General features: G+C 49.7%; 1 pseudogene; it reads right to left on the bottom strand.

Annotated features, from left to right (window-relative positions):
* The window catches only part of LOC118381967 (angiopoietin-2-like), a 153,784-nt pseudogene that overhangs the window by 49,763 nt on the left and 89,021 nt on the right, over positions 1-15,000 (bottom strand).

The following is a 15,000-nucleotide window of genomic DNA, read 5'->3' as shown; positions in this document are numbered from 1 at the left end:
TGTAGTCTCTCTCTGGTCTCTCTGTAGTCTCTCTCTGGTCTCTCTTTGTCTCTGTGGTCTCTCTGTTGTCTCTGTCTCTCTGTAGTCTCTCTCTGTGTCTCTGTAGTCACTCTGTAGTCTCTCTCTGTGTCTCTGTAGTCTCTCTCTGTCTCTCTGTCTCTCTGTAGTCTCGCTCTGTCTCTCTGTAGTCTCTCTCTGTCTCTCTGTCTCTCTGTAGTCTCTCTGTGTCTCTCTATGTCTCTCTGTAGTCTCTGTCTCTGTAGTCTCTCTGTAGTCTCTCTCTATGTCTCTCTATGTCTCTCTGTCTCTGTAGTCTCTCTCTGTAGTCTCTCTGTAGTCTCTCTCTCTGTCTCTCTCTATGTCTCTCTATGTCTCTCTGTGGTCTCTCTCTGTCTCTCTCTCTCTCTGTCTCTGTAGTCTCTCTCTGTCTCTTTGTAGTCTCTCTGTAGTCTCTGTGGTCTCTCTCTGTCTCTCTCTCTCTGTCGTCTCTCTGTAGTCTCTCTGTCGTCTCTCTGTCGTCTCTCTGTCGTCTCTCTGTCGTCTCTCTGTCGTCTCTCTGTCGTCTCTCTGTCGTCTCTCTGTCGTCTCTCTGTAGTCTCTCTGTAGTGTCTCTCTCTGTAGTGTCTCTCTCTGTAGTGTCTCTCTCTGTAGTGTCTCTCTCTGTAGTGTCTCTCTCTGTAGTGTCTCTCTCTGTAGTGTCTCTGTAGTGTCTCTCTCTATGTCTCTCTGTAGTGTCTCTCTCTGTAGTCTCTCTCTGTAGTCTCTCTCTGTAGTCTCTCTCTGTAGTCTCTCTCTGTAGTCTCTCTCTGTCTCTGTAGTCTCTCTCTGTAGTCTCTCTAGTCTCTCTCTGTCTCTCTGTAGTCTCTCTCTGTAGTCTCTCTCTGTCTCTGTAGTCTCTCTAGTCTCTGTAGTCTCTCTCTGTCTCTGTAGTCTCTCTCTGTCTCTGTAGTCTCTCTAGTCTCTCTAGTCTCTCTCAGTCTTTCTGTAGTCTCTCTCTGTAGTCTCTCTCTGTAGTCTCTCTCTGTAGTCTCTCTCTGTAGTCTCTCTCTGTAGTCTCTCTCTGTAGTCTCTCTCAGTCTTTCTGTAGTCTCTCTCTGTAGTCTCTCTCTGTAGTCTCTCTCTGTAGTCTCTCTCTGTAGTCTCTCTCTGTAGTCTCTCTCTGTCTGTCTCTCTGTCTGTCTCTCTCTGTCTGTCTCTCTCTCTCTCTCTGTCTCTCTCTCTGTCTCTCTCTCTCTCAGTCTCTCTCTCTCTCTCTCTCCGTCTCTCTCTCTGTCTCTCTCCATCTATCTCCGTCTATCTCTGTAGTCTCTCTGTCTCTCTGTGGTCTCTCTGTCTCTCTGTGGTCTCTCTGTCTCTCTGTGGTCTCTCTGTCTCTCTGTGGTCTCTCTGTCTCTCTGTGGTCTCTCTGTCTCTCTGTGGTCTCTCTGTCTCTCTGTGGTCTCTCTGTCTCTCTGTGGTCTCTCTGTCTCTCTGTGGTCTCTCTGTCTCTCTGTGGTCTCTCTGTCTCTCTGTGGTCTCTCTGTCTCTCTGTGGTCTCTCTGTCTCTCTGTGGTCTCTCTGTCTCTCTGTGGTCTCTCTGTCTCTCTGTGGTCTCTCTGTCTCTCTGTGGTCTCTCTGTCTCTCTGTGGTCTCTCTGTCTCTCTGTGGTCTCTCTCTGTCTCTCTGTGGTCTCTCTGTCGTCTCTCTGTCGTCTCTCTGTCGTCTCTCTGTCTCTCTGTGGTCTCTCTGTGGTCTCTCTGTGGTCTCTCTGTCTCTCTGTAGTCTCTCTCTGTCTCTCTGTGGTCTCTCTGTGGTCTCTCTATGGTCTCTCTGTCTCTCTGTGGTCTCTCTGTCTCTCTATGGTCTCTCTGTGGTCTCTCTGTGGTCTCTCTGTCTCTCTATGGTCTCTCTATGGTCTCTCTGTGGTCTCTCTGTGGTCTCTCTGTCTCTCTGTGGTCTCTCTGTCTCTCTATGGTCTCTCTGTCTCTCTGTGGTCTCTCTGTCTCTCTATGGTCTCTCTGTGGTCTCTCTGTGGTCTCTCTGTGGTCTCTCTGTCTCTCTGTAGTCTCTCTCTGTCTCTCTGTGGTCTCTCTGTGGTCTCTCTATGGTCTCTCTGTCTCTCTGTGGTCTCTCTGTCTCTCTATGGTCTCTCTATGGTCTCTCTGTGGTCTCTCTGTGGTCTCTCTGTCTCTCTATGGTCTCTCTGTCTCTCTGTGGTCTCTCTGTCTCTCTATGGTCTCTCTGTGGTCTCTCTGTGGTCTCTCTGTCTCTTGTTTGTTACGTGAACATGAATATATGAATGAGGTCTGGGAGTGTTAATTATCCAGCCAGAATGCTTGATATTACCGTTGGACTAATCTTGGTTAAACATTGTGTGGTCAGTTTGGGCAGTCGAACGATTCAACATACACACACACACACACACACACAGACACACACACACACACACACACACACACACACACACACACACACACACACACACACACACACACAGACACACACACACAGACACACACACACAGACACACACACACAGACACACACACAGACACACACACACACACACACACACACACACACAGACACACACACAGACACAGACACAGACACAGACACAGACACAGACACAGACACAGACACAGATACACACACACACACACACACACACACACACACACACACACAGACACACACACACAGACACACACACACAGACACACACACACAGACACACACACACAGACACGTTATCTTCCGTCCACAGAGGCCTGTACTCCCACGCTCCAACTGGGGCCAAATATTTATCATCCACTTGTGAAAATACTCTTCTTAAAAAAACTATTTTGAAAATGGCTTTAGCGCCGTAACGGCTGTCCTCTGAGTATTACATTTCCCAACCAAGCTGTTCATTCAACAACACAGAGCCTCTCGTATCCTCAGATTGTCATTTTAAGTCAAGGATCTCAATGCTTCCGGGTGTAGTTTCTGTATATCGTGACTATTGACGGCATTGAGAACATTAAAGATAGGTTTGTGTTGTGTATTGGACAACACTGTTGAGTCCCAGATGACATATTCCCTATGTAGGGGGGTCGGAGTGTGTGTGTGTGTCTGATGTGTGAGGGGGTCGGAGTGTGTGAGGGGATCGGAGTGCGTGTGTGTGTCTGATGTGTGAGGGGGTCGGAGTGTGTGAGTGTCTCTGATGTGTGAGGGGATCGGAGTGTGTGTGTGTCTCTGATGTGTGAGGGGATCGGAGTGTGTGTGTGTCTCTGATGTGTGAGGGGATCGGAGTGTGTGTGTGTCTCTGATGTGTGAGGGGATCGGAGTGTGTGTGTGTCTCTGATGTGTGAGGGGATCGGAGTGTGTGTGTGTCTCTGATGTGTGAGGGGTCGGAGTGTGTGTGTGTCTCTGATGTGTGAGGGGGTCGGAGTGTGTGTGTGTCTCTGATGTGTGTGGGGGTCGGAGTGTGTGTGTGTCTCTGATGTGTGAGGGGATCGGAGTGTGTGTGTGTCTCTGATGTGTGAGGGGGTCGGAGTGTGTGTGTGTCTCTGATGTGTGTGGGGTCGGAGTGTGTGTGTGTCTCTGATGTGTGTGGGGGTCGGAGTGTGTGTGTGTGTCTCTGATGTGTGAGGGGGTCGGAGTGTGTGTGTGTGTCTCTGATGTGTGATGATTGTGTGTGGGGGTCGGAGTGTGTGTGTGTGTGTCTCTGATGTGTGAGGGGGTCGGAGTGTGTGTGTGTGTCTCTGATGTGTGAGGGGTCGGAGTGTGTGTGTGTGTCTCTGATGTGTGTGGGGGTCGGAGTGTGTATGTGTGTCTCTGATGTGTGTGGGGGTCGGAGTGTGTGAGTGTGTCTCTGATGTGTGATGATTGTGTGTGGGGGTCGGAGTGTGTGTGTGTCTCTGATGTGTGTGTGTCTCTGATGTGTGTGTGTCTCTGATGTGTGATGATTGTGTGTGGGGGTCGGAGTGTGTGTGTGTGTCTCTGATGTGTGATGATTGTGTGTGGGGGTCGGACACAGACAGAGAGAGTGCAGGTGCAACAACAGAACAGGGAGTCGTAGGGGAACAAGGGGTGATTGGCTATCAAAACATCCAGGGTGACAGGTCTGTCTGTATCCCATGCCTCCCCAATCCCGAACCCTCTGTCTGTATCCCATGCCTCCCCAATCCTGAACCCTCTGTCTGTATCCCACGCCTCCCCAATCCTGAACCCTCTGTCTGTATCCCACGCCTCCCCAATCCTGAACCCTCTGTCTGTATCCCACGCCTCCCCAATCCTGAACCCTCTGTCTGTATCCCACGCCTCCCCAATCCTGAACCCTCGACAACCCTCTGTCTGTATCCCACGCCTCCCCAATCCTGAACCCTCTGTCTGAATCCCACGCCTCCCCAATCCTGAACCCTCTGTCTGTATCCCACGCCTCCCCAATCCTGAACCCTCTGTCTGAATCCCACGCCTCCCCAATCCTGAACCCTCTGTCTGTATCCCACGCCTCCACAATCCTGAACCCTCTGTCTGAATCCCACGCCTCCCCAATCCTGAACCCTTTGTCTGAATCCCACGCCTCCCCAATCCTGAACCCTCTGTCTGTATCCCACGCCTCCCCAATCCTGAACCCTCTGTCTGAATCCAACGCTCCCCAATCCTGAACCCTCTGTCTGTATCCCACGCCTCCCCAATCCTGAACCCTCTGTCTGAATCCCACGCCTCCCCAATCCTGAACCCTCTGTCTGAATCCCACGCCTCCCCAATCCTGAACCCTCTGTCTGAATCCAACGCCTCCCCAATCCTGAACCCTCTGTCTGTATCCCACGCCTCCCCAATCCTGAACCCTCTACAACCCTCTGTCTGTATCCCACGCCTCCCCAATCCTGAACCCTCTGTCTGAATCCCACGCCTCCCCAATCCTGAACCCTCTGTCTGTATCCCACGCCTCCCCAATCCTGAACCCTCTACAACCCTCTGTCTGTATCCCACGCCTCCCCAATCCTGAACCCTCTGTCTGAATCCCACGCCTCCCCAATCCTGAACCCTCTGTCTGTATCCCACGCCTCCCCAATCCTGAACCCTCTACAACCCTCTGTCTGTATCCCACGCCTCCCCAATCCTGAACCCTCTGTCTGAATCCCACGCCTCCCCAATCCTGAACCCTCTGTCTGTATCCCACGCCTCCCCAATCCTGAACCCTCTGTCTGAATCCCACGCCTCCCCAATCCTGAACCCTCTGTCTGTATCCCACGCCTCCACAATCCTGAACCCTCTGTCTGAATCCCACGCCTCCCCAATCCTGAACCCTCTGTCTGAATCCCACGCCTCCCCAATCCTGAACCCTCTGTCTGAATCCCACGCCTCCCCAATCCTGAACCCTCTGTCTGTATCCCACGCCTCCCCAATCCTGAACCCTCTACAACCCTCTGTCTGAATCCCACGCCTCCCCAATCCTGAACCCTCTGTCTGTATCCCACGCCTCCCCAATCCTGAACCCTCTGTCTGTATCCCACGCCTCCCCAATCCTGAACCCTCTACAACCCTCTGTCTGAATCCCACGCCTCCCCAATCCTGAACCCTCTACAACCCTCTGTCTGTATCCCACGCCTCCCCAATCCTGAACCCTCTACAACACTCTGTCTGAATCCCACGCCTCCCCAATCCTGAACCCTCTGTCTGTATCCCACGCCTCCCCAATCCCGAACCCTCTGTCTGTATCCCACGCCTCCCCAATCCTGAACCCTCTGTCTGTATCCCACGCCTCCCCAATCCTGAACCCTCTACAACCCTCTGTCTGAATCCTACACCTCCCCAATCCTGAACCCTCTACAACCCTCTGTCTGTATCCTACACCTCCCCAATCCTGAACCCTCTGTCTGTATCCCACGCCTCCCCAATCCCGAACCCTCTGTCTGAATCCCACACCTCCCCAATCCTGAACCCTCTACAACCCTCTGTCTGAATCCTACACCTCCCCAATCCTGAACCCTCTACAACCCTCTGTCTGTATCCTACACCTCCCCAATCCTGAACCCTCTGTCTGTATCCTACACCTCCCCAATCCTGAACCCTCTGTCTGTATCCTACACCTCCCCAATCCTGAACCCTCTACAACCCTCTGTCTGTATCCTACACCTCCCCAATCCTGAACCCTCTGTCTGTATCCCACGCCTCCCCAATCCCGAACCCTCTGTCTGAATCCCACACCTCCCCAATCCTGAACCCTCTACAACCCTCTGTCTGAATCCTACACCTCCCCAATCCTGAACCCTCTACAACCCTCTGTCTGTATCCTACACCTCCCCAATCCTGAACCCTCTACAACCCTCTGTCTGTATCCTACACCTCCCCAATCCTGAACCCTCTGTCTGTATCCTACACCTCCCCAATCCTGAACCCTCTGTCTGTATCCTACACCTCCCCAATCCTGAACCCTCTAATGACTGAAAATACCCTGTTGCCATGCTCTGCTGGGGTTGAGGTGAACATGGTCTGAAATAGTCTTAACAGACACTCCTGGCTCGTGGAGGAAGAGGTCTCCGCTGACCTACCAAAGAAGACTTAGATGGCATTTTATGTTTAAATTCTAGTGAACATACCATCTTGTGTTGAAGGTCTAGTGAACATACCATCTTGGGTTTAAGGTCTAGTGAACATACCATCTTGGGTTTAAGGTCTAGTGAACATACCATCTTGGGTTTAAGGTCTAGTGAACATACCATCTTGGGTTTAAGGTCTAGTGAACATACCATCTTGTGTTAAGGTCTAGTGAACATACCATCTTGGGTTTAAGTTCTAGTGAACATACCATCTTGTGTTTAAGGTCTAGTGAACATACCATCTTGGGTTAAGGTCTAGTGAACATACCATCTTGGGTTAAGGTCTAGTGAACATACCATCTTGTGTTAAGTTCTAGTGAACATACCATCTTGGGTTTAAGGTCTAGTGAACATACCATCTTGGGTTTAAGGTCTAGTGAACATACCATCTTGGGTTTAAGGTCTAGTGAACATACCATCTTGTGTTTAAGGTCTAGTGAACATACCATCTTGGGTTTAAGGTCTAGTGAACATACCATCTTGGGTTTAAGGTCTAGTGAACATACCATCTTGGGTTTAAGGTCTAGTGAACATACCATCTTGGGTTTAAGGTCTAGTGAACATACCATCTTGGGTTTAAGGTCTAGTGAACATACCATCTTGGGTTTAAGGTCTAGTGAACATACCATCTTGTAATCCCTCCATCCACGGTGGAAATCCACGGCTCCGTCTCTACGATGCTGCAGCACAGTCCAGCCTCCACCTCTCGTCTTCATATCACAGAACACCTGTAGAGGTAAATCCACTTCTGGTTACAGAACACCTGTAGAGGTAAACCCACTTCTGGTTACAGAACACCTGTAGAGGTAAGCCCACTTCTGGTTACAGAACACCTGTAGAGGTAAACCCACTTCTGGTTACAGAACACCTGTAGAGGTAAACCCACTTCTGGTTACAGAACACCTGTAGAGGTAAACCCACTTCTGGTTACAGAACACCTGTAGAGGTAAACCCACTTCTGGTTACAGAACACCTGTAGAGGTAAACCCACTTCTGGTTACAGAACACCTGTAGAGGTAAATCCACTTCTGGTTACAGAACACATGTAGAGGTAAACCCACTTCTGGTTACAGAACACCTGTAGAGGTAAATCCACTTCTGGTTACAGAACACCTGTAGAGGTAAACCTACTTCTGGTTACAGAACACCTGTAGAGGTAAACCTACTTCTGGTTACAGAACACCTGAAGAGGTAAACCCACTTCTGGTTACAGAACACCTGTAGAGGTAAACCCACTTCTGGTTACAGAACACCTGTAGAGGTAAACCCACTTCTGGTTACAGAACACCTGAACAGGTAAACCCACTTCTGGTTACAGAACAGCTGAACAGGTAAACCCACTTCTGGTTACAGAACAGCTGAACAGGTAAACCCACTTCTGGTTACAGAACAGCTGAACAGGTAAACCCACTTCTGGTTACAGAACACCTGAAGAGGTAAACCCACTTCTGGTTACAGAACACCTGTAGAGGTAAACCCACTTCTGGTTACAGAACAGCTGAACAGGTAAACCCACTTCTGGTTACAGAACAGCTGAACAGGTAAACCCACCTCTGGTTACAGAACACCTGAAGAGGTAAACCCACTTCTGGTTACAGAACACCTGAAGAGGTAAACCCACTTCTGGTTACAGAACACCTGAAGAGGTAAACCCACTTCTGGTTACAGAACAGCTGAACAGGTAAACCCACTTCTGATTACAGAACACCTGTAGAGGTAAACCCACTTCTGGTTACAGAACAGCTGAACAGGTAAACCCACTTCTGGTTACAGAACAGCTGAACAGGTAAACCCACTTCTGGTTACAGAACAGCTGAACAGGTAAACCCACTTCTGGTTACAGAACACCTGAAGAGGTAAACCCACTTCTGGTTACAGAACACCTGTAGAGGTAAACCCACTTCTGGTTACAGAACAGCTGAACAGGTAAACCCACTTCTGGTTACAGAACAGCTGAACAGGTAAACCCACTTCTGGTTACAGAACAGCTGAACAGGTAAACCCACTTCTGGTTACAGAACAGCTGAACAGGTAAACCCACTTCTGGTTACAGAACAGCTGAACAGGTAAACCCACTTCTGGTTACAGAACAGCTGAACAGGTAAACCCACTTCTGGTTACGGAACACCTGAACAGGTAAACCCACTTCTGGTTACAGAACAGCTGAACAGGTAAACCCACTTCTGGTTACAGAACACCTGAACAGGTAAACCCACTTCTGGATACAGAACACCTGAACAGGTAAACCCACTTCTGGATACAGAACAGCTGAACAGGTAAACCCACTGCTGGTTACAGAACACCTGAACAGGTAAACCCACTTCTGGATACAGAACACCTGAACAGGTAAACCCACTTACATTTACATTACATTTAAGTCATTTAGCAGACGCTCTTATCCAGAGCGACTTACAAATTGGTGCATACACCTTATGACAACCAGTGGAACAGCCACTTGCATCTAAATCTTGTTGGGGGGAGAAGAGAAGGATTACTTACCCTTACTTACCCTATCCTAGGTATTCCTTGAAGAGGTGGGGTTTCAGGTGTCTCCGGAAGGTGGTGATTGACTCCGCTGTCCTGGCGTCGTGAGGGAGTTTGTTCCACCATTGGGGGGCCAGAGCAGCGAACAGTTTTGACTGGGCTGAGCGGGAACTGTACTTCCTCAGTGGTAGGGAGGCGAGCAGGCCAGAGGTGGATGAACGCAGTGCCCTTGTTTGGGTGTAGGGCCTGATCAGAGCCTGGAGGTACTGAGGTGCCGTTCCCCTCACAGCTCCGTAGGCGAGCACCATGGTCTTGTAGCGGATGCGAGCTTCAACTGGAAGCCAGTGGAGAGAGCGGAGGAGCGGGGTGACGTGAGAGAACTTGGGAAGGTTGAACACCAGACGGGCTGCGGCGTTCTGGATGAGTTGTAGGGGTTTAATGGCACAGGCAGGGAGCCCAGCCAACAGCGAGTTGCAGTAATCAAGACGGGAGATGACAAGTGCCTGGATTAGGACCTGCGCCGCTTCCTGTGTGAGGCAGGGTCGTACTCTGCGGATGTTGTAGAGCATGAACCTACAGGAACGGGACACCGCCTTGATGTTAGTTGAGAACGTCAGGGTGTTGTCCAGGATCACGCCAAGGTTCTTAGCGCTCTGGGAGGAGGACACAATGGAGTTGTCAACCGTGATGGCGAGATCATGGAACGGGCAGTCCTTCCCCGGGAGGAAGAGGAGCTCCGTCTTGCTGAGGTTCAGCTTGAGGTGGTGATCCGTCATCCACACTGATATGTCTGCCAGACATGCAGAGATGCGATTCGCCACCTGGTCATCAGAAGGGGGAAAGGAGAAGATTAATTGTGTGTCGTCTGCATAGCAATGATAGGAGAGACCATGTGAGGTTATGACAGAGCCAAGTGACTTGGTGTATAGCGAGAATAAGAGAGGGCCTAGAACAGAGCCCTGGGGGACACCAGTGGTGAGAGCGCGTGGTGAGGAGACAGATTCTCGCCACGCCACCTGGTAGGAGCGACCTGTCAGGTAGGACGCAATCCAAGCGTGGGCCGCGCCGGAGATGCCCAACTCGGAGAGGGTGGAGAGGAGGATCTGATGGTTCACAGTATCGAAGGCAGCCGATAGGTCTAGAAGGATGAGAGCAGAGGAGAGAGTTAGCTTTAGCAGTGCGGAGCGCCTCCGTGATACAGAGAAGAGCAGTCTCAGTTGAATGACTAGTCTTGAAACCTGACTGATTTGGATCAAGAAGGTCATTCTGAGAGAGATAGCGGTAGAGCTGGCCAAGGACGGCACGCTCAAGAGTTTTGGAGAGAAAAGAGAGAAGGGATACTGGTCTGTAGTTGTTGACATCGGAGGGATCGAGTGTAGGTTTTTTCAGAAGGGGTGCAACTCTCGCTCTCTTGAAGACGGGAGGGACGTAGCCAGCGGTCAGGGATGAGTTGATGAGCGAGGTGAGGTAAGGAGAAGGTCTCCGGAAATGGTCTGGAGAAGAGAGGAGGGGATAGGGTCAAGCGGGCAGGTTGTTGGGCGGCCGGCCGTCACAAGACGCGAGATTTCATCTGGAGAGAGAGGAGAAAGAGGTCAGAGCATAGGGTAGGGCAGTGTGAGCAGAACCAGCGGTGTCGTTTGACTTAGCAAACGAGGATCGGATGTCATCGACCTTCTTTTCAAAATGGTTGACGAAGTCATCTGCAGAGAGGGAGGAGGGAGGGGGGAGGATTCAGGAGGGAGGAGAAGGTGGCAAAGAGCTTCCTAGGGTTAGAGGCAGATGCTTGGAATTTAGAATGGTAGAAAGTGGCTTTAGCAGCAGAGACAGAGGAGGAAAATGTAGAGAGGAGGGAGTGAAAGGATGCCAGGTCCGCAGGGAGGCGAAGTTTTCCTCCATTTCCGCTCGGCTGCCCGGAGCCCTGTTCTGTGAGCTCGCAATGAGTCGTCGAGCCACGGAGCGGGGAGGGGAGGACCGAGCCGGCCTGGAGGATAGGGGACATAGGGAGTCAAAGGATGCAGTAAGGGAGGAGAGGAGGGTTGAGGAGGCAGAATCAGGAGATAGGTTGGAGAAAGTTTGAGCAGAGGCAAGAGAAGATAGGATGGAAGAGGAGAGAGTAGTGGGGAGAGAGAGCGAAGGTTGGGACGCGATACCATCCGAGTAGGGGCAGTGTGGGAAGTGTTGGATGAGAGCGAGAGGGAAAAGGATACAAGGTAGTGGTCGGAGACTTGGAGGGAGTTGCAATGAGGTTAGTGGAAGAACAGCATCTAGTAAAGATGAGGTCAAGCGTATTGCCTGCCTTGTGAGTAGGGGGGAAGGTGAGAGGGTGAGGTCAAAAGAGGAGAGGAGTGGAAAGAAGGAGGCAGAGAGGAATGAGTCAAAGGTAGACGTGGGGAGGTTAAAGTCGCCCAGAACTGTGAGAGGTGAGCCGTCCTCAGGAAAGGAGCTTATCAAGGCATCAAGCTCATTGATGAACTCTCCGAGGAACCTGGAGGGCGATAAATGATAAGGATGTTAAGCTTGAAAGGGCTGGTAACTGTGACAGCATGGAATTCAAAGGAGGCAATAGACAGATGGGTAAGGGGAGAAAGAGAGAAAGACCACTTGGGAGAGATGAGGATCCGGTGCCACCACCCCGCTGACCAGAAGCTCTCGGGGTGTGCGAGAACACGTGGGCGGACGAGGGGAGAGAGCAGTAGGAGTAGCAGTGTTATCTGTGGTGATCCATGTTTCCGTCAGTGCCAAGAAGTCAAGGGACTGGAGGGAGGCATAGGCTGAGATGAACTCTGCCTTGTTGGCCGCAGATTGGCAGTTCCAGAGGCTACCAGAGACCTGGAACTCCACGTGGGTCGTACGCGCTGGGACCACCAGGTTAGGGTGGTCGCGGCCACGCGGTGTGGAGCGTTTGTATGGTCTGTGCAGAGAGGAGAGAACAGGGATAGACAGACACATAGTTGACAGGCTACAGAAAAGGCTATGCTAATGCAAGGAAATTGGAATGACAAGCGGACTACACGTCTCGAATGTTCAGAAAGTTAAGCTTACGTAGCAAGAATCTTATTGACTAAAATGATTAAAATGATACAGTACTGCTAAAGTAGGCTAGCTGGCAGTAGCTGCGTTGTTGACACTACACTAATCAAGTCGTTCCGTTGAGTGTAATAATTCTACAGTGCTGCTATTCGGGGGCTAGCTGGCTAGCTAGCAGTGTTGTTTACGTTACGTTGAGTTAAAAGAACGACAATAGCTGGCTAGCTAACCTAGGAAATCGGTCTAGACTACACAATTATCTTTGAAACAAAGACGGCTATGTAGCTAGCTATGTAGCTAGCTACGATCAAACAAATCAAACCGTTGTACTGTAATGAAATGAAAATGTGATACTCCCTGACCGGTGATTGAATTCGAAACAAAATGTGATACTACCTGTGAATGCGACCGGGTTGTTGAGTTCTATTCAGTAGACGTTGGATAGCTGTTAGCTGTTAGCTGTTGGCTAGCTAGCAGAGTCTCCTACGTTAAGGACGACAAATAGCTGGCTAGCGAACCTCAGTGAATTAAGATAATCACTCCAAGGCTACACACACTAAACTACACAATTATCTTGGAAACAAAGACAGCTATGTAGCTAGCTAACACTGAACTAATCAAGTCGTACAGTTGAGTGAATAGCACTACAGTGATGCTAATCTGTGTGCGTTAGCTAGCGTTGCTAGCTCCTGGGCGAATAGCAGTGAAGGCTACGTTAGGGCGACGAAATACGAAATACGATAATTATGCAATTATCTCTGATACAAGGACGGCTATGTAGCTAGCTAAGAAGAATGGCTAAGATTATGTAGCTAGCTAACAGTAAACTAATCAAGTCGTACAGTTGAGTGTTCTGGTTACAGAACAGCTAAACCCACTTCTGGTTACAGAACAGCTGAACAGGTAAACCCACTTCTGGTTACAGAACAGCTGAACAGGTAAACCCACTTCTGGTTACAGAACAGCTGAACAGGTAAACCCACTTCTGGATACAGAACACCTGAACAGGTAAACCCACTTCTGGTTACAGAACAGCTGAACAGGTAAACCCACTTCTGGTAACAGAACAGCTGAACAGGTAAACCCACTTCTGGTTACAGAACAGCTGAACAGGTAAACCCACTGCTGGTTACAGAACAGCTGAACAGGTAAACCCACTTCTGGATACAGAACAGGTGAACAGGTAAACCCACTTCTGGTTACAGAACACCTGAACAGGTAAACCCACTTCTGGTTACAGAACAGCTGAACAGGTAAACCCACTTCTGGTTACAGAACAGCTGAACAGGTAAACCCACTTCTGGTCACAGAGCACCTGTAGAGGTAAACCCACTTCTGGTTACAGAACACCTGAACAGGTAAACCCACTTCTGGTTACAGAGCACCTGTAGAGGTAAACCCACTTCTGGTTACAGAACAGCTGAACAGGTAAAGCCACTTCTGGTTACAGAACAGCTGAACAGGTAAACCCACTTCTGGTTACAGAACAGCTGAACAGGTAAACCCACTTCTGGTTACAGAACAGCTGAACAGGTAAACCCACTTCTGGTTACAGAACAGCTGAACAGGTAAACCCACTTCTGGTTACAGAACAGCTGAACAGGTAAACCCACTTCTGGTTACAGAACAGCTGAACAGGTAAACCCACTTCTGGTTACAGAACACCTGAACAGGTAAACCCACTTCTGGTTACAGAACAGCTGAACAGGTAAACCCACTTCTGGTTACAGAACAGCTGGACAGGTAAACCCACTTCTGGTTACAGAGCACCTGTAGAGGTAAACCCACTTCTGGTTACAGAACAGCTGAACAGGTAAACCCACTTCTGGTTACAGAACAGCTGAACAGGTAAACCCACTTCTGGTTACAGAACAGCTGAACAGGTAAACCCACTTCTGGTTACAGAACAGCTGAACAGGTAAACCCACTTCTGGTTACAGAACAGCTGAACAGGTAAACCCACTTCTGGTTACAGAACACCTGAACAGGTAAACCCACTTCTGGTTACAGAACACCTGAACAGGTAAACCCACTTCTGGTTACAGAACAGCTGAACAGGGCCCATGACATCTATATGAGTGTCTGTTGGATGTAAAAGAACAGCTATACATTAGTTAATGAATTAAGATGGTAATCCCAGTTTTTTTATTATGGGATTAAATTTAAAAATCACAGCATTTAAACAAATGACTAGAAACTGGATTTAACCTCTGCCACCACAAATAAGCACTTAGAACATATCAATGTAATCTGTGGCATGGGAATGATGGGCATGGGAATGATGGGCATGGGAATGATGGGCATGGGAATGATGGGAATGATGGGCATGGGAATGATGGGAATGATGGGCATGGGAATGATGGGAATGATGGGCATGGGAATGATGGGCATGGGAATGATGGGCATGGGAATGATGGGAATGATGGGCATGGGAATGATGGGAATGATGGGAATGATGGGCATGGGAATGATGGGAATGATGGGCATGGGAATGATGGGAATGATGGGCATGGGAATGGGAATGATGGGAATGATGGGCATGGGAATGATGGGAATGATGGGCATGGGAATGATGGGAATGATGGGAATGATGGGCATGGGAATGATGGGAATGGGAATGATGGGAATGATGGGCATGGGAATGATGGGAATGGGAATGATGGGAATGATGGGCATGGGAATGATGGGCATGGGAATGATGGGCATGGGCATGATGGGCATGGGAATGATGGGAATGATGGGAATGATGGGCATGGAATTAATTGCAATATAGCACACTACTGTTGACCAGGACCCATAGGGTACTACTGTTGACCAGGACCCATAGTTCACTACTGTTGACCAGGACCCATTGTTCACTACTGTTGACCAGGACCCATAGTTCACTACTGTTGACCAGGACCCAGAGTTCACTACTGTT

This window comes from Oncorhynchus keta, chromosome 20, assembly GCF_023373465.1.
Source record: "Oncorhynchus keta strain PuntledgeMale-10-30-2019 chromosome 20, Oket_V2, whole genome shotgun sequence".
In the NCBI taxonomy this organism is placed as follows: domain Eukaryota; kingdom Metazoa; phylum Chordata; class Actinopteri; order Salmoniformes; family Salmonidae; genus Oncorhynchus; species Oncorhynchus keta.
This window is presented reverse-complemented; position numbering and strand designations above follow the sequence as displayed.